This window comes from Homarus americanus, unplaced genomic scaffold, assembly GCF_018991925.1.
Source record: "Homarus americanus isolate GMGI-L3 unplaced genomic scaffold, GMGI_Hamer_2.0 scaffold14393, whole genome shotgun sequence".
Lineage (NCBI taxonomy): Eukaryota > Metazoa > Arthropoda > Malacostraca > Decapoda > Nephropidae > Homarus > Homarus americanus.
In genome coordinates, this window is record NW_024730271.1 from 169723 (window position 1) to 188810 (window position 19088).

A 19088-nucleotide genomic window follows, 5' to 3' on the forward strand; every position below is an offset into this window, starting at 1 on the left:
GTTTTCAGATATACTTAAAATATACGTATTTATTATACCAATATTTAAAATTTTCCTTTACGAAAATTATTGTATTTAATATATTATGATTGTGTGTGGGATGTGGAAGAGAGGGATAAATGAGACAGTTAGGAGAGGGGTGAACAGTTAGAGTGGGGTGTGCACCGTGTGGGTGAGGGGTCGGGTGTGCACGCCACTGCTCAGCGTTACTGTGCAAGAGTCGAACAGTTACTCACTAGGAAGGCTTGGGACCGCACACGTCTCACCAGCTCCAGCCAACTTTGTTCTACATCACCCACGTATTCCCCCACTTACTCTACAGTACATCCCAGTCTGTCTCCAGGTAACACCCTCTTATATGTGGTCCTGTATAGTGTATCAACAGTGACGGGATCCAGCACGGGTGTGTACAAGTCGTGTATGTGGTACTGTACATGCACAGGAAAATGTGTGAGTAGCGAAGAGCAACATATGCCACAGGAGCTCAGGACAAGCACCACTTGAGTGACGCCTTGAGTGGAGTGTCGTTGATAACTTATTGATAAGATTGTATTGTTACCCTGAGGAGGTGAGAGACAATGGTCGGTAAAGGCTTCACCTGTCTGTCATAAGGGAGAGCTTCCTACTTAATGAACCAACAGGAAGCGACTTTACCTCCTTATATGGTGGAAACTGGGATAATTTTCGGGTGTTAGTGTATCATTATTGTATAATTAACAGTAAATAGGAAATGTTCAAGGTGACAGTGTAGGAGTTAGAGCCCGCTGTCTTACTGCTGCGAATCGGAAATAAGTAACACCTCTAATGATATTGGAGGTGCTAACGGTAAAACATAAACTGGTACTGTACGTTTTGGTAATTCTTCTCTCAGTGTTGACCTATAAAAGTAGTTACGGTTGTCTCCCAGCGTGAAGGAGGAGAGGAAGAGATGGAGGAAAATGGGCAGTAATTGTTAGATGTGTGCCTGAGGACTGAAGTACGTGGCGGCGACAGTGGTACTAGTTACAGACCCCAACACCTCCTACCCCTGCTGGCTAACACCTCCTACACCTGCTGACCCACCTTGCTGCGGCGTCATGATCTCCAGCACGTCCACACCGCTTGGAAAACTCTCTCGCCCTAATACCTGTGTTCCCACTCACCTCCACGTCACCGCCCTGGCCTCCGAGTCGTCAAATATTAACCTCACATTGCTTTTTACTCTGATCAGTGAAGGGCTTGTTACCTCTGGCGATCTTATTATACGGAACTAAATTTTATCTGCAGCAGTCACGAAGTACATAAAGTGTTGGGTTAATATAACACTGTGTTTCTAAATAACTTAAAGCTTTCATGTCGATAACTATTTAAGATTTACTTATATTTGGACATTATTTTGATACTGGAGTCTTCGTGTGTAGGTGGGGGGGGGGCACCGGAGACCAACACACACCTTGTTTATTGAGGATTTCTCTTCTCAGGGGAGTGTCGGAGACACCGCTAGGGCTTCCGGTGTTGTATTCACCACCTTAAGTAGTGCTTTCATGGTTGACATTTATTTATATTTTGGTGGATAATTTAAGTAACTAGGGCGATGGAAGCTTAACACTTATACTTCATCACTACACTTATTAAGATCATGCATTTGTTCTTAAGATAGGAAAATAATAATATACTGTCTCTCCAAGAAGTATCCCCCCCCCGGTCTGATGTAGTATTTGGAAATGAACACAATAACACGTGCACAACAGTCTCGGTTCAGTTGGTATTTCTGATTGTGAGTTGCAGCTTTCGTTCTTTCTTGCACCTGATAATCACCCTGATATCTGCAGTATACCACCTATGTATGTAATAAGTCATTCATGTCCAATGTATATTTTCAGCCTTCGGGCTGCAAACTTTTTCAATAAACCGTTTATTATTATTATTATTATTATTATTATTATTATTATTATTATTATTATTTATTATTATTATCTACACGAGTAACCCCGCTGATTTATGCATCTTAGATACTATTTCAACCCCAGGGGATGGGTTGCCAGATAGGAATATAACGTAACTATGTTTTCCTGAACCGAGGTTACATTAGAATCGCTTCGAACGAAATGTGAAACACAATGATCTGATATTACATTCATTTGCAAATATAGTAATTACAGGTGTATTATGATGCCATATCCAATTACAATGACTGCATTTCGATTTTATTTGTACCTCAATTGATGAGGTAACAATTATGAATATAACGTATCATCTCATGATTCGTGCTGGCATCGGAGCATTATCTGATACACACTACGAGGCGATGTTTGTCGGTGCAAGCTGTGTTTTCCAATGAGTCTCGGGTACTAGTGTTGTTCATGGATTTCCAGCAGAAAACACCCTCTATTTGACTGCCGTTGATATATTTTCGCTACATTAATATCATTATATTATTCTACTAAAGTTGGAGCACAGTGATGCACCATAATTACAACAAATGCCAGAAATAATAATTGGCGACCTCACATACTAGGAAGGCCGGCCTACCAACATCATGCAGGAATCAATTAGTGATCGGAAATACTCGTCAATTGTGACACATTGTATCGATGAGAATAGAGGCGATACTTTTTGGGGGGAGTGTGTATATGTCTTGTGTTGCTAGACACTTCACTCTCTACACTTGGTCAGTTACATTAATACCTGTGTTGCTCCTCACGTGGACGATGAAGTAATATTTTAGCAATCACTTCACCTGTCTATCACCTCGGTAACATATCCATGTCTTTAGTTATAATACAATAATTGGTGAAATATGTCAAGTCTGCGTGTACAGTCTATCACCACCACAGGATGTGGAACGTTCTGAAGGTCGTGATATGGGTCAAGGTCAGTGATCCCTGACATTTGCACATCCCGTCACTGTAAGGCACTTGTGTCCTAGATTACATGAGTCAAGAAGGCGCTGTAAACGCCTTTGCGCTTTACCTTGCACAGGATGCAAGGGGGTGCCCAATAAACTAGCCACCTCGCGGGGTAAATCAGGTATAGAAAAAAAAGGTCCAGGATGCGATGTCACTTAACTACTTCCCTGGTGGTTGTCCCGGTCCAGTACGTCTTAATTTTATTATCCACGGACAAATCATTACATATGAGGAAGACAATAGTCAGAGGTAAGGAGGTACACTGATTCTGCCGCGTGGGTACAGTGACCAACAGTTTTGAAGGAGAGAGAGAAACAGGATGCCATCGTGGTACCTCACGGCCGCCCCTTAACAAACTGCAAGGCCTCCAATTGCCGCCATCTGGCCACACATACTGTACCTACCTCACCGCCTCTCGTTAAATACCAAAGTTGGCAAATTTGTTAATATAATTTTATCTTTATCTGCACAATTAATTAATTCTCTAGCAAATTGAATACATGTGAGAATAATTTGTAGCGGTGTAAATTCCGTGAAGATATTCGTCAGTTAATTTTACGGGTTAATAGTTAATATGGTGGTTAGTGTACACGTTATTACTGTACACTACAACTGTTATCAGGGGTTAGTGTACGTAGCACTGATCTCAGCTACCCCACAGGTGTAGAACAAATGGGTTTAGTGGATTTAGGTATCTAACAGGTGTTCATAGTGATGTAAATTACACACCTGCACCCCTCATAAACTCAGGTCTCACAGGTGTTTATTGTGATGCAGTAGCTATTATTAACCCGTCGCCGGTTGATTAGCCTGGGAGTTTATGTACCCGGGACATCTACATAGACAGCCAAGCTATTCAGCCGTAAACCCTTAAACAACTGTATATCTGTAACTACTGTACAGTCGGCCACAAGAATAAGTATAAACCTACGGTTCGTGTTTGAGACAAAATATCTGGTAACACTGTCCTGAACGGAACAGAAAATTACAAAATGACCTGTAATTTATGTTTTATTCCTACATATATGTTATAAATACATTTGTTGTGAATGTTTTACTAGTGTCTTGTATTTATATTACAAGTAATATATTGTATCCAATGGTAGTAAACTTGTTGCCGAATGGGATTGCAGTTGTCGTACAGCTCCCACCTTCCCTCATATTTTTCTCTTGCCCTTCATTTTTTTTACTGATGTTTGGATTGGTAAAGGAAGCAAGAGGAGTTAGTAGAAGAATAAAGAAGGGGAAAAAGAAAATAGTTAGATATAACAGGTCGGGGGGGTGGGGGGGTAGCTGAGTTTCATCATGCGTCTGGATGCGCAGTTTCAACGTTACCAAACCATTTTCGGACCTTACAGCTACAGTGTACGTACTTATTCCTGTGGCCGACTGTACATATACAGTTTGTGTAATATCGCCGTTTAGGAACTTAGGTAAGGTAGGTTAGGTTAGGCTAGTTCAGGTCAGGTTAAGTTAGGTAGGTCAAGTCAAGTTAGGTTCTGTACATTGTCATTTGCGTTTTCTTGTTTAGTATGATGAAAATAACATATCCAGAAATTTTTGTGCAAAATTCTATAAACTCGTTCGGGGGCTGAGTAATGTAGTGATGGTTAGCGTAGACTACCTGGCTATTCAACCGGTGATGGCTTAATAGTCAGAGCCTTATTGTGATGCCAGGTGACTGACAAGTGCTCATAATAATGTCAGATGACTCACAAATGCTTATAATTATGCCAGGTGACTCACAGGTGTACTTATAGGTGATGCAGGGGTTCATACTGATGCCAGGTGACTCACAGGTGTACTTATAAGTGATGCAGGTGCTCATAATAATGCCAGGTGACTCACAAGTGCTCATAATAATGCCAGGTGACTCACAAGTGCTCATAATTATGCCAGGTGACTCACAAATGCTCATAATGATGCCAGGTGACTCACAGGTGCTCATAATGATGCCAGGTGACTGACACAGGTGTACTTATAGGTGATGCAGGTGCTCATAATGATGTCAGGTGACTCACAGGTGCTCATAATGGTGCCAGGTGATTCACAGGTGGTCATAATGATGCCAGGTGACTCACAGGTGCTCATAATGATGCCTGGTGACTCAGGTGCTCATAATGATGCCAGGTGTCTCACGGGTGCCCATAATGATGTCAGGTGTGTCACAGGTGCTCATAGTGATGCCAGGTGTCTCACAGGTGCTCATAATGTTGCCAGGTGAATCCAGTTACTCAATGATGCCAGGTGACTGACAGGTGTATTCATAATGGTGCCAGGTGACTCACAGGTGCTCATAACGATGTCAGGTGTCTCATAGGTGCTCATAATGATGCCAGGTGACTCACAGGTGCTCATAATGATGTCAGGTGTTTCACAGGTGCCCATAATGATGCCAGGTGTCTCACAGGATGCTCATAATGATGCCAGGTGACTCACAGGTGCTCATAGTGATGTCAGGTGTCTCACAGGTGCTCATAATGATGCCAGGTGACTCACAGTTGCTCATAATGATGCCAGGTGTCTCACAGGTGCTCATAATGATGCTAGGTGTCTCACAGGTTCATATAATGATGTCAGATGTCTCACAGGTGCACATAATGATGTCAGATGTTTCACAGGTGCTCATAATGATGCCAGGTGTCTCACAGGATGCTCATAATGATGCCAGGTGACTCACAGGTGCTGGTAATGATGCCAGGTGTCTCACAGGTTCACATAATGATGTCATATGTCTCACATCTGCTCATAATGAGGTCAGGTGTTTCACAGGTGCTCATAATGATTCCAGGTGACTCACAGGTGCTCATAATGATGCTAGGTGTCTCACAGGTGCACATAATGATGTCAAATGTCTCACAGCTGCACATAATGATGCCAGGTGTCTCATAGGTGCACATAATGATGTCAGGTGACTCACAGTTGCTCATAATGATGCCAGGTGTCTCAAAGGTGTGCATAATGATGCCAGGTGACTCACAGGTGCTCGTAATGATGCCAGGTGTTTCACAGGTGCTCAATGTTGCCAGGTGTCTCACAGGTTCACATAATGTTGTCAGATGTCTCACAGGTGCTCATAATGATGCCAGGTGTCTCACAGGTGCTCACAATGATGCCAGGTGCCTCACAGGTGTATTCATAATGGTGCCTGGGTTTTGTTAGCGTTAGGTTCGGTTGGGTTAAATAAGGCTTGGTTAAATTGGTTTAGATAGAACTGGTTACGATACGTTAGGTTATAAGTAAGGTTTAGTTAGGTTAGATAGGGGAGGTTAAGTTAGGTTAAGTTACGTTAGGTTAGATAGGACAGGTTAAGTTAGGTTATAGGTAAGGTTTAGTTGGGTTAGATAGGAGTTAACAGGTTGTTGCTGTTAGGTTAGATAGGAGGTTAAGTTAGGTTATAGGTAAGGTTTAGTTGGGTTAGATAGGGGAGGTTAAGTTAGGTTATAGGTAAGGTTTAGTTAGGTTAGATAGGGGAGGTTAAGTTAGGTTATAGGTAAGGTTTAGTTAGGTTAGATAGGACAGGTTAAGGTAGGTTATAGGTAAGGTTTAGTTAGGTTAGATAGGGGAGGTTAAGTTAGGTTATAGGTAAGGTTTAGTTAGGTTAGATAGGGGAGGTTAAGTTAGGTTATAGGTAAGGTTTAGTTAGGTTAGATAGGACAGGTTAGCGTTAAAGTGGTTATTCTTAAAGTGAAGTACCGTAAGCTGGAGGATCTGTTCAGGTGATCCGTGCGACACATCCACTAAGTTAGTATAGACTGGCGGGTGACCATTGCTCCCTGTTATTCTGCTTTGGTTTATAACGAGAAATGGAGTCACCAGATGTAAACAAACCACGTGTACATGACCTGTAAGTAAACGTCAGTGGCGAGAGAATCATTGGGTCGCAACTGTATAACTGATTTAAAAGGAAAATCTGTCTTATCTCGACCTAATTAAAAATACAGTTTTTATCACTGTGTAGATATATGCAGTAGTTAAGGTAAGGTATAATATATATATATATATATATATATATATATATATATATATATATATAATATATATATATATTTATTTATTTATTTATATATATATATATATATATATATATAGCTTGTTTGTGTGTGTGTAAAATCTATTTTGAGACCCACTAGTTACATGCCCCCCTCCCTTCTGTAGTTACCTGGTCATTACGTTAAGTGTGATATACTGCCTGTTCATGTTAGTTGACGAACGTTGTAATTTTAACCGTCTTTTCCTGTGTGCTGTGTGCGCGCGTGTGTGTGAGTGCGTGCGCGTGTGTGCGTACTGTATGTGCGTATGGTTATTGTTGTGATGTGTCCCAACAGTGAAGGTAACGTGTTGAGAGCAAGGGACGGGACTTCACGCTCTTACCACACCTATTGCTTTAATTGACCGGAATGTGTTAACGATATCGACTATAAATTGTAGTAATTACTGTACCGTACGTTATAGTAATACTGTATTTTACTGTAATATTTTGAAGCCATAGGTGGGAGGTCATGGTGGTGTGGTTGGGTGTGTTAATATAGTATAAGATGTGCCTTTGCGGTCATATATTCAGACACGATATATCCAAAACCTTTTATTTACTCTTAACTGTGAAGAAGTTAGTCATAATGGTGGTATTTATGTTATTATTAAAGGGGGCTTATGCGTCCAGTTTATAATGGTACAGTAATGGTACACTGAACGCCTCCACAACTGTATGTATGTGTTGTGAGGGGAACTAGTCAGCTCGTTCAAGGAATTATCATGTTTGATTCTTTTTCGTCTTACATGTGTTATGTTTGTTTGTGGTATGTATTGTTGTAGGTTATATTGTTGTGTTGTAAATTGTGTATTGTGTGTGTCAATGTTTACATCCTTGTGAAGTTGTAGGTTGTGGCGGTAACTCGACAGCTGGAGTGCGTATAGGCTGTTGTGTGTGTGTGTGTGTGTTTGTTTTTGTTTGTTTCTGTATGTCATGTTCATATGCTGTAGAAGACACCTGTAAAGTGATTAAGGATAGTTGATTGTTTCCAGTGTAGCGACTGTAAGCCTTCGTGTTGTGGGGACTGTTACCTCCTGTTGTTGTTATTGTTGTAAGTCATCTGCTGTAGTCACATTTAAAAAAACCCCATGTGGGAAAAAGTCTAACCTAATCTAACGTAACCTAACTTAACCTACCCCTTAACGTAACACTCTACAAGTTGGTGTACTGTACCTGTGGTTATAGGTGCCACACCCAGTTAGGTTATCTTGGAACACGACTCTCTCTGAACACTCATTAGTTCCCCCCATTTGTCATTTAGAATACTAATGAACCCCAAATGAAGCCAGGTGGGCCAAGATGGGGAGGGATTACGTGATGAGAGCGTCGAGGTGAAGTTTGTGTGTGTCGGGGGAAAACATTTATACCCCTATCAAAGTGACCAATGACCTGCTAAGAGATAGCGTCTTCTTATTGACTCATATCTGGTTCACTACTACTACTACTGATAATAATAATCGTAACCAGAATGACAATAATAATACTAACCAGAATGAACTCAAGCGAGGTGCTAAGTCGTGTCAGGTGGTGTCGCTCAAAGCTGTGATGTTAACCTGTGACATTTTGACCGTAGATACAGCAGCTCTCGTTATGGTGAGGGTAATAGGGAAATAAGTATATACTGTACAGATGTTATTAAGTGAGAGACATAGATACATACAGATCTGCTCGCCCTACTTACCTGCTCTCGCTGGCGTGTGTAAAGGTGTTGGTGCGTGTCTGTTATAGTGTTACCTTCAGCACCACCCTGATGATATTGTTCATTGTGTAAACATTCCTGTTCCCTCGCCTAGTAGGACGGTGTTTAGTGTAGGAATCCAGACTTAATGAGATGAGACGGCACAAGACTTAACAACAACAGTAATCCATCGTGTGGTTGTGGATTATTATTACTGTACTGTGGTGTAATGGTCAGCATACTCGCCTTGCAAGCGACCGGATCCGGGTTCGATCTCCGGACAGGATGAAACTAAGGGCAAGTTTCCTTACGCCACTTGCCTCTGTTTACCCAGCAGCAATTGGGGACCTGTTAATCGATTTGCGGATCGTATTCCGTGGTAGTGGTTAGCCAGTGCAGTTGGCGAGTTGTCCGGTCTTGGACTATTCCTTGACACTAGGACATGCAGCTCGTTGACTCAGGGTGTTGTGTTGGCGACAGCTTCTACACCTTTAACAAATTCACGCCTAGGTGGCCCTTGGGCTCATCCTCGTTACACGAGGTGCAACCATTATTATTGTACTGATGCTGATGTGTTATTGTAGGGTAATACCTTCACACCCTCCCTCACCTCCTTGTAAAATTAACAAACTCATCTCATGACCTAACCTTTAGCGTTACCATAATGTGGACGTAGTGGATTTATTCCAGTTGTTGGTTGTTTTACACGACCGGGAACTGTGGGGCGTGGTGGCCTAACTCCACCCAACACGACCTCCACACCGTCACGTCGACAGGAAAACATTACTCAGGGGTGAATCTCCGTTATTGCTGACGGTGTGTGACGTTTCTGGTCGTATCGTGAATAGCTCCAAGGGGTGAGTTAACATGGACTAGTATAGTATATGTTAGTGTTGGCCAGTGCTGTGTTGAGTGGCTGAGTTTTGCTTTCGGTTCAGTCATGACAGTAAGTTTCCATCATGTTTAAAGCAAGAAGGATGACCAGTTCATGGCCCGTTCACTAACCCCGTACATACATACTTGCGTGTGTGTGTAGGTGTTTGTGTGTGCAATGACTGCCTAGAACAATGTTAAACAAGCGTAACTGTTCCTCAACACCGGGCCGCGGCAGGTCACCAACTCCCGTGCACGTCGAAACTAACACTTGACCTCTAACTGTTACCTCGTATTGTTGACCTCTAACTGTTGCCAAGTTGGTGGTGTTTGTGTCTGGGTGTCACGTCTTGACTATCAACATCCAGTGTCGTTGTGACTGTCAGTGACCTGGTAACGTTCGCCTCAGGATATTACCTCGCAATTGTCAACATTGAAGGAAGTGAGGGCGTCCTTTGAGGGGTTATCGTGGCGAGGAGTTGGTGCCGTGCCCTATACTGTAGTAAAGTGAGATGAACAAGGGTAGAATTACTAAGTTCTGGAGGGTGAGGGGTGGGGTGGGTGTGGTAGGGTGTGGGAGGGGTGGTGAGGGAAAGGGGAGGTGGCTGTGGGGAATGGCTACTGATGACTAAACGGAAAGGTTGGTTTCGGAACTTTTATCTGCTTCCTTCATCTCTATACCCCCTCACACACACCCTCATAATGTCGCTGTTTGTACCACACCACCTCCTCATCTTCCCCACCTGTGCTCATCATCCCCATCTTCCCAACATATGGTCACTCCCTGCCCATACCACACCACCCCACTTCACGTACTACCACCACCTCGATATCACCATCCAATTCCCTCACATGTCTCTCTCTCCCTCCCATCCCGTACCATCCCAATCCCTCAGTATGGCTCTCATCCCCCTCACCCCTCCTTCCTCATATCTCTCACCAGCCATGACTTTTCTTTCTCTAGTCATTATTTCTCATCGTTTCCTTTCCCCTCCCACACACAAGTTGGGGGTTGCAGTGATCGTATTGCACATTGCAGTCCCAGTGATGAATATTGCAGTGCCGGTATTGCATATTGCACCGCCAAAATAGTCCCCGACCGTTTCGACCTTGATGGGCCGGAATCTGTATCATGGCGGTCGGTGTCAGTATTGAGTGGCGGTGAGGTGTCAATTTAACGTACTGGAGCCTCACCTGTTGACACTGACGGCAGATGGGGGAGGATAGTGAGGGGAGGGTTACTTAACTGTACAGGTATTCTAGGAGAGGGGGTAATGGGGCGAGGTTTACGCGAAGGTGTTGTACGAGGCAGAGGTGTGAGTACAGGTGTTGGACATAAAAGGGTGAGCACAGGTGCATCACGGGATAATGAAAACAATTGGTAAGGAAATAATGCTTAATGCGTGGAAAAAATGGTGCTTAAAACGAGTAGTAATTGGTACTTAATAGGAGGAGAAATTGAAGCTTAATAGGAGGAAAAGAGCTGCTTAAAATAGGAAAACATAATTGGTCAGTTGATGTACCAACCTCATGTATTGCACACAAAAAGAAGAATGTGATTTTGGTAGAGACGCATTGCTGTGGTGACTTACTGCTACCATCACCATTACTACTACCAACCCTAGCTACCACACACAGTTCAACTTAAGCTACCACCACTAAATCCCAGCTACCACCACACCACCACCACTAACCCTAGCTACCACCACCACACCACCACCACCACTACTACTAACCCCACCTAACCCCACCCACCACCACCACTACTAACCCCACCTACCACCACCACTAACCCCACTCACCACCACTACCAACCCCACCTACCACCACCACTACTAACCCCACCCACCACCACCACTACTAACCCCACCTACCACCACCACTAACCCCACCCACCACCACCACCACTACTACACCCCACCACCACCACCACTACTAACCACCCACACCACCACTAACCCCACCCACCACCACCACTACTCAACCCCACCACCACCACTACCAACCCCACCTCACCACCACTACTAACCCCACCTACCACCACCACTACTAACCCACCTACCACCACTACCACTAACCCCACCTACCACCACCACTACTAACCCCACTACCACACACCACTACTAACCCCCACCTACCACCACTACTTACCAACTCACCTACCACCACTACATAACTCCCACCTACCACCACCACTACTAACCCCACCACCACACCACTACTAACCCCACCTACCACCACTACTAACCCCACCCACCACCACCACTACTAACCCCACCTACCACCACCTACTAGCCCCACCTACCACCACTACTAACCCCACCTACCACCACCACTACTAACCCCACCTACCACCACACACTAACCCCACCTACACACCAGGCTGTGGAGTCGGAGTCGGAGGAAATGCTTAGGAATCGGAGTCGAGTCGGTAAAATTGTCCAGACTCCGACTCCGACTGAAGCTATTCTGTTCCTAAGAACAAACATATGAACTCAGGCATATTCATTGCAGTGATTCCACTGATCCCACTAATTTTCTAAATTATTACAATTTATTTCCATTTTATAATCATTATTATGATTTATTGTAGCAGGCACAGTATAGCACTATAATTTTGGACGATAGTCTCTTCTTTACCATTTGAAATTTGAATTATATCAAATTTTGTTTCGTTGAAAACTGCACAGAGGCTCTTAGCTACAAAACAATTAGCTACAACCTGTTTTTGGTGAGATTAAGGCAAATTTAATTTAATAACTTAATCATGTAAGGTTTATCCATTTCCTTAATAAGGTATTCATTTCTTTAATGTACATAAATATATAACTTTACTTTAAAAGGAATTGTAGGATCATCATTTGGATCACATCAGATTATGAGCTTAAACAAAATTCATATGCTGAGATCGAACTTTAGATATACATGTAAATGGTGTTTTCTAGTTAATATCTTGAATTCTTAATAAATTTATTTTTCTTTTGATTGAAACTTTGAAAGTCAAGCCTATCATCTTTGTAGTTCTTAAATATCGTCCAGATCATTAATAAAGCTGTAGCAGTATAGCCACGGTGTTTACTTTTACCTACGCAGGTTACAACATACAAATTACAATTAGGATGGTAGAAATAGTTGTTACAAATAGGCCAAGGAGTCGGAGTCGAGTCGAAGGTTTTGTCTTCGACTCCACAGCCTACCCTACTAACCCCACCTACCACCACTACTACTAACCCCTACCACTACTAACCCCACCTACCATCACTACCAACTCTGCTTTCTCACTTGAGTATTTTCTTGAATGTATAAAATCTCTTCTTGGAATTTTAGACCCTGGATGGTGAGAGGAGAGGAGGCGGAGTGGTGTGTGGGCGTGGGTGAGAGGGATAGGTGTGGGTGGGTAAATAATAATAATAATAATAATTAACGGTTTATTGAGAAAGTTCTGCAGCTCGAAGGATGAAAATATACATCGGACATAAATGACTTATTACATACATTGGTGGTTTAACAAAAGCCTTCATTAGAGAAAGGTAAAGGAACATACAGTGAACATACAGATTAATGTAGGTGTTGAACAGCAAACAGGTAGTGTAGTAACTCCCTCCCAGATGGTGTTAGGAGGGACCTCACATGGTGGAGTAGTTCACTCACAGATGGTGCTATGAGGGACCTCACGTGGTTTAGTAATTCCCTCATAGATGGTGTTATGAGGGGCCTGACGTGTAGTAATTCCCTCACAGATGGTGTTATGAGGGACCTCACGTGGTGCAGTAATTCTCTCACAGATGGTGTTATGAGGGACCTGACGTGGTGTAGTAGCTCCCTCACAGATGATGTTATGAGGGACCTCGTGGTGTAGTAGTTCCCTCACAGATGGTGTTATGAGGACCTGACGTGGTGTAGTAGTTCCTCACAGATGATGTTATGAGGACCTCACGTGGTGCAGTAATCTCTCTCACATATGGTGTTATGAGGACCTGACGTGGTGTAGTAGCTCCTCACAGATGATGTTATGAGGGACCTCACGTGGTGTAGTAGTTCCCTCACAGATGGTGTTATGAGGGACCTCACATGGTGTAGTAGTTCCCTCACAGATGATGTTATGAGGACCTCACGTGGTGTAATGGATTCCCTCACAGATGGTGTTATGGGGACCTCACGTGGTGTAGTAATTCCCTCACAGATGGTGTTATGAGGACCTCACGTGGTGTAGTAGTTCCTCACAGATGGTGTTATGAGGACCTCACGTGGTGTAGTAATTCTCTCACAGATGGTGTTATGAGGACCTCACGTGGTGTAGTAATTCCCTCGCAGATGGTGTTATGAGGGACCTCACGTGGTGTAATTCCCTCACAGATGGTGTTATGAGGGACCTCACGTGGTGTAGTAATTCCCTCAGATGGTGTTATAAGGGACCTCACGTGGTGTAGTAGTTCCTCATAGATGGTGTTGAGGACCTCACGTGGTAGTAACTCACTCACAGATGCTGTTATGAGGGGCCTGACGTGGTGTAGTAACTCCCTCACAGATGGTGTTATGAGGGGTGACGTGGTGTAGTAACTCCCTTACGGATGGTGTTATGAGGGCCTGACGTGGTGTAGTAACTCCCTCACAGATGGTGTTATGAGGGGCCTGACGTGGTGTAATACTCCCTCACAGATGATGTTATGAGGACCTGACGTGGTGTAGTAACTCCCTCACAGATGGTGTTATAAGGGGCCTGACGTGGTGTAGTAACTCCTCACAGATGGTGTTATAAGGGGCCTGACGTGGTGTAGTAACTCCTTACAGATGGTGTATAAGGGGCCTGACGTGGTGTAGTGCTCCTTCACAGATGGTGTTATGAGGACCTGACGTGGTTGTAGTAACTACCTCACAGATGGTGTTATGAGGGGCCTCACGTGGTGTAGTAATTCCCTCACAGATGGTGTTATGAGGGGCCTGACGTGGTGTAGTAACTCCCTCACAGATGGTGTTATAGGGGCCTGACGTGGTGTAATCTCCCTCACAGATGGTGTTATGAGGGCCTGACGTGGTGGTAACTCCCTCACAGATGGTGTTATGAGGGGCCTGACGTGGTGTAGTAACTCCCTCACAGATGGTGTTATGAGGGGCCTGACGTGGTGTAGTAACTCCCTCACAGATGGTGTTACGAGGGCCTGACCTGGTGTAGTAACTCCCTCACAGATGGTGTTATGAGGACCTGACGTGGTGTAGTAACTCCCTCACAGATGGTGTTATGAGGGGCCTGACGTGGTGTAGTAACTCCCTCACAGATGGTGTTATGAGGGACCTGACGTGGTGTAGTAACTCCCTCACAGATGGTGTTATGGGGGCCTGACGTGGTGTAGTAACTCCCTCACAGATGGTGTTATGAGGGGCCTGACGTGGTGTAGTAATCCCTCACAGATGGTGTTATGAGGGGCCTGACGGTGTAAGCTCCCTCACAGATGGTGTTATGAGGGGCCGACGGTGTAGTAACTCCCTCACAGATGGTGTTATGAGGGCCTGACGGTGTAGTAACTCCCTCACAGATGGTGTTATGAGGGCCTGACGGTGTAGTAACTCCCTCACAGATGGTGTTATGAGGATGAGGGCCTGACGGGTGTGGTAACCCTCACAGATGATGCTATGAGGGACCATGGTGGTGCACCCTCACAGATGGTGTTGGCGAGGGGCCTGACGGTGTAGTAACTCCTCACAGATGGTGTTATGAGGGGCCCAGACGTGGTGTAGTAACCCCTCACAGATGGTGCGGTGAGGGGCCTGATGGTGTAGTAACCTCTGGCTGGTATGTGTTATGAGGGGCCTGACGTGGTGTGTAGTAACCCTCACGATGGTGTTAAGAGGGGCCTGACGGTGTGCAACCTCGCCAGGATGGTGTTATGAGGGCCTGACGTGGTAGTAACTCCCCACAGATGGTGCTATGAGGGCCTGGACGTGCTGAGTGCAACTCCCTCACAGATGGTGTTATGAGGGCTGGACGTGGTGTGTAACCCCTCACAGATGGTGTTATGAGGGGCTGACGGTGTAGTAACCCCTGCCAGATGGTGTTATGAGGACCCCACGTGGTGTGGTAACTCACAGGATGGTGTTATGAGGGCCTGGATGGTGTAGTAACTCCCCACAGATGGTGTTAAGGAGGGCCTGACGTGGTGGCACCCCTCACAGATGGTAAGCGCAGGGGCCTGACGTGGTGTAACTCCCCACAGATGGTGGCCAGGAGGGGCTCATGGTGTAACCTCACAGATGAAAGTGAGGGCCTGACGTGGTGGGTAACCTCGCCAGATGGTGCGAGGGGCCTCGTGGTAGTAGTTCTCATAGATAAGCAGGAGGGACCCCTGTGGTGTAGTAGTTCTCACACATGGTGTGTTATGAGGGACCTCACGTGGTGTGGCAGTCTCACAGATGGTGCGTTATGAGGGCCTGACGGTGTAAAACTCCTCACAGATGGTGTTATGAGGACCTGACGTGGTGGTAGCAACCTCACAGATGGTGTTAGAGGGGCCTGATGTGGTTTAGTAACTCCCACAGATGGTGTTATGAGGGCCTGACGGTGTGTAGTAACTCCTCACAGATGGTGTTATGAGGGGCCTGACGTGGTTTAGTACCCCACAGATGAAAGCAGTGAGGGCCTATGGTGTAGTAACTCCTCACAGATGGTGCTAAGAGGTGCCTGACGTGGCTGCAGTAACCCTCACAGATGGTGTTAAGTGGGGGCCTGACGTGGTGTAGTACCCCTCACAGATGGTGTTTAAGTGAGGGGCCTGACGTGGTTCAGTAACTCCCTCACAGATGGTAGCTATGAGGGCCTGATGGTGTAGCAATTCTCAAGATGATGTTGGTGAGGGGCCTCACGTAGGTAGTAACCCCCCTGGCCAGATGGTGTTATGAGAGGCCTGACGTGTGTAGTAACCTCACAGATGGTGTTAAGAGGGACCCTCACGTGGTGTAGTAACTCTCAACAGATGGTGTTAAGAGGGCCTGGATGGGTTTAGCAACTCCCTCACAAGATGGTGTTATGAGGGGCCTGACGTGGTGTAGTAACTCCCCTGGGCTGATGGTGTTAAGTGAGGGCCTGACGCATTTAGCAACCCCACAGATGGTGTTATGAGGGACCCCATGGTGTGGTGTGCACCCCTGCCAGACAAAGCAGTGAGGGCCTGGACGTGGTAACCCCTGCCAGATGGTGTTATGAGGGGCCTGATGGTGGTACCCTCACAGATGAAAGCAGGAGGGGCCTGGACGTGAGCGAAAGTAACCCCCAGCACATGGTGTTATGAGGGCCTGACGTGGTGTGTAGCAACCCTGTTATGAGGGACCTGACGTGGTGTAGTAACTCCCTCACAGATGGTGTTATGGAGGGACCTGACGTGGTAGTAACCTCACAGATGGTGTTATGAGGGCCTGACGTGGTGTAATCCCTCGCAGATGGTGTTATGAGGGCCTGACGGTGTAGTAACTCCCTCACAGATGGTGTTATGAGGACCTGACGTGGTTGTAGTAACTCCCTCACAGATGGTGTTATGAGGGACCTGACGTGGTGTAGTAACTCCCTCACAGATGGTGTTATGAGGGACCTGACGTGGTTAGTAACCCCTCACAGATGGTGTTATGAGGGACTGACGTGTAGTAACTCCTCACAGATGGTGTTATGAGGGACCTGACGGTGTAGTAACTCCCTCACAGATGGTGTTATGAGGGCCTGACGGTGTAGTAACTCCTCACAGATGGTGTTATGAGGGACCTGACGTGGTAGTGAGAGGTAATAGGTGTGTGCGAGGTGTGGGTAGTGTGAGTGGTGATAGAGTGGGTGTGAGAGGTGATAGGTGTGGTGTTGGTGTGAGAGGAATGGTGGGTGGGAGGGTGTAAGAGTGAGTGAGTTGTAAAGGGTGGGTGGGTGTAAAGAGTGGGTGGGTGTAAGAGTGAGTGGGTGTAAGGGTGAGTGAGTGTAAAAGGGTGGGTGGGTGTAAAGAGTGGGTGAGTTGTAAAGGGTGGGTGAGTTGTAAAAGGGTGGGTGGGTGTAAAGGGTGGGTGGGTGTAAAGAGTGGGTGGGTGTAAAGAGTGAGTGGGTGTAAAGGGTGAGTGAGTAAAAAGGGTGGGTGGGTGTAAAGGGTGGGTGGGTGTAAGAGTGGGTGAGTGTAAAGGGTGGGTGAGTTGTAAAAGGGTGAGTGAGTTGTAAAGGGTGAGTGAGAGTGTAAAGGGTGGGCAGGTGTAAAGGGTGAGTGGAGTGTAAAGGGTGGGTGAGTTGTAAGGGTGAGTGGGTGGAAAGGGTGAGTGAGTGTAAAGGGTGAGTGGGTGTAAAGGGTGAGTGAGTGTAAAAGGGTGGGTGGGTGTAAAGGGTGAGTGGGTGTAAAGGGTGAGTGGGTGTAAAGGGTGAGTGAGTTGTAAAGAGGTGGGTGGGTGTAGAGGGGTGGGTGGGTGTAAAGGGTGGGTGGGTGTAAAGGGTGAGTGGGTGAAAGAGGTGGGTGGGGTATGCAAAGGGTGGGTGGGTGTAAAGGGTGAGTGGGTGTAAAGAGTGGGTGGGATTGTAAAGGGTGGGTGGGTGTAAAGAGTGGGTGAGGAGTGTAAAGGGTGGGTGGGTGTAAAGGGTGGGCAGGTGTAAAGGGTGAGTGGAGTGTAAAGGGTGGGTGAGTTGTAAAGGGGTGAGTGAGGTGTAAAGGGTGGGTGGAGTGTAAAGGGTGAGTGAGTGTAAAAGGGTGAGTGGGTGTAAAGGGTGAGTGGGTGTAAGGGTGAGTGAGTGTAAGGGTGAGTGAGTGTAAAGGGTGAGTGAGTGTAAGGGTGGGTGGGTGTAAAGGGTGAGTTGTAAAGGAGGTGAGGAGTGTAAAGGGTGGGTGGAGTGTAAAGGGTGGAGTGGGTGTAAAGGGTGGAGTGGGTGTAAAGGTGGGTGAGTTGTAAAGGGTGAGTGAGTGTAAAGGGTGGGTGGGTGTAAAGAGGTGAGTGGGTGTAAAGGGTGGGTGAGTTGTAAAAGGGTGAGTGGGTGTAAAAGGGTGAGTGAGTTGTAAAGGGTGGGTGGGTGTAAAGGGTGGGTGGGTGTAAAGGGTGATTTGTGAAGGGTGGAGTGAGTTGTAAGGGTGGGTGGGTGTAAAGTGAGTGGGTGTAAAGGGTGAGTGAGTGTAAAAGGGTGGGTGGGTGTAAGGGTGAGTGTGAGTGTAAAAGGTGAGTGAGTGTAAAGGGTGGGTGGGTGTAAAGGGTGAGTGGGTGTAAAGGGTGAGAGTGAGTTGTAAAGGGTGGGTGGGTGTAAAGGGTGAGTGGGTGTAAAGGGTGGGTGAGTTGTAAAGGGTGGGTGGGTGTAAAGGGTGGGTGGGTGTAAAGGGTGAGTGGGTGTAAAGGGTGGGTGAGTTGTAAAGGGGTGAGAGTGGGTGTAAAGGGTGGGTGGGTGTAAAGGGTGGGTGAGTTGTAAAGGGTGAGTGGGTGTAAGGGTGGGTGAGTTGTAAAGGAGGGTGGGTGTTAAAGGGTGGGTGGGTGTAAAGGGTGAGTGGGTGTAAGGGTGGGTGGGTGTAAGGGTGAGTGAGTGTAAAAGGTGGGTGGGTGTAAGGGTGGGTGGGTGTAAAAGGATGGAGTGGGTGTAAAGGTGGGTGAGTTGTAAGGGTGGGTGGGTGTAAAGGATGAGTGG

General features: G+C 46.0%; 1 protein-coding gene across 1 annotated transcript in view; it reads left to right on the forward strand.

The window, feature by feature from the left end:
* Positions 1-215: 215 nt before the first annotated feature.
* The window catches only part of LOC121866941 (peptidyl-glycine alpha-amidating monooxygenase B-like), a 91966-nt gene continuing 73093 nt past the window's right edge, over positions 216-19088 (forward strand). Inside the window, 1 exon segment of the mRNA XM_042366693.1 lies at positions 216-343. The gene's annotated coding sequence lies outside the window, so the exon portion shown is untranslated.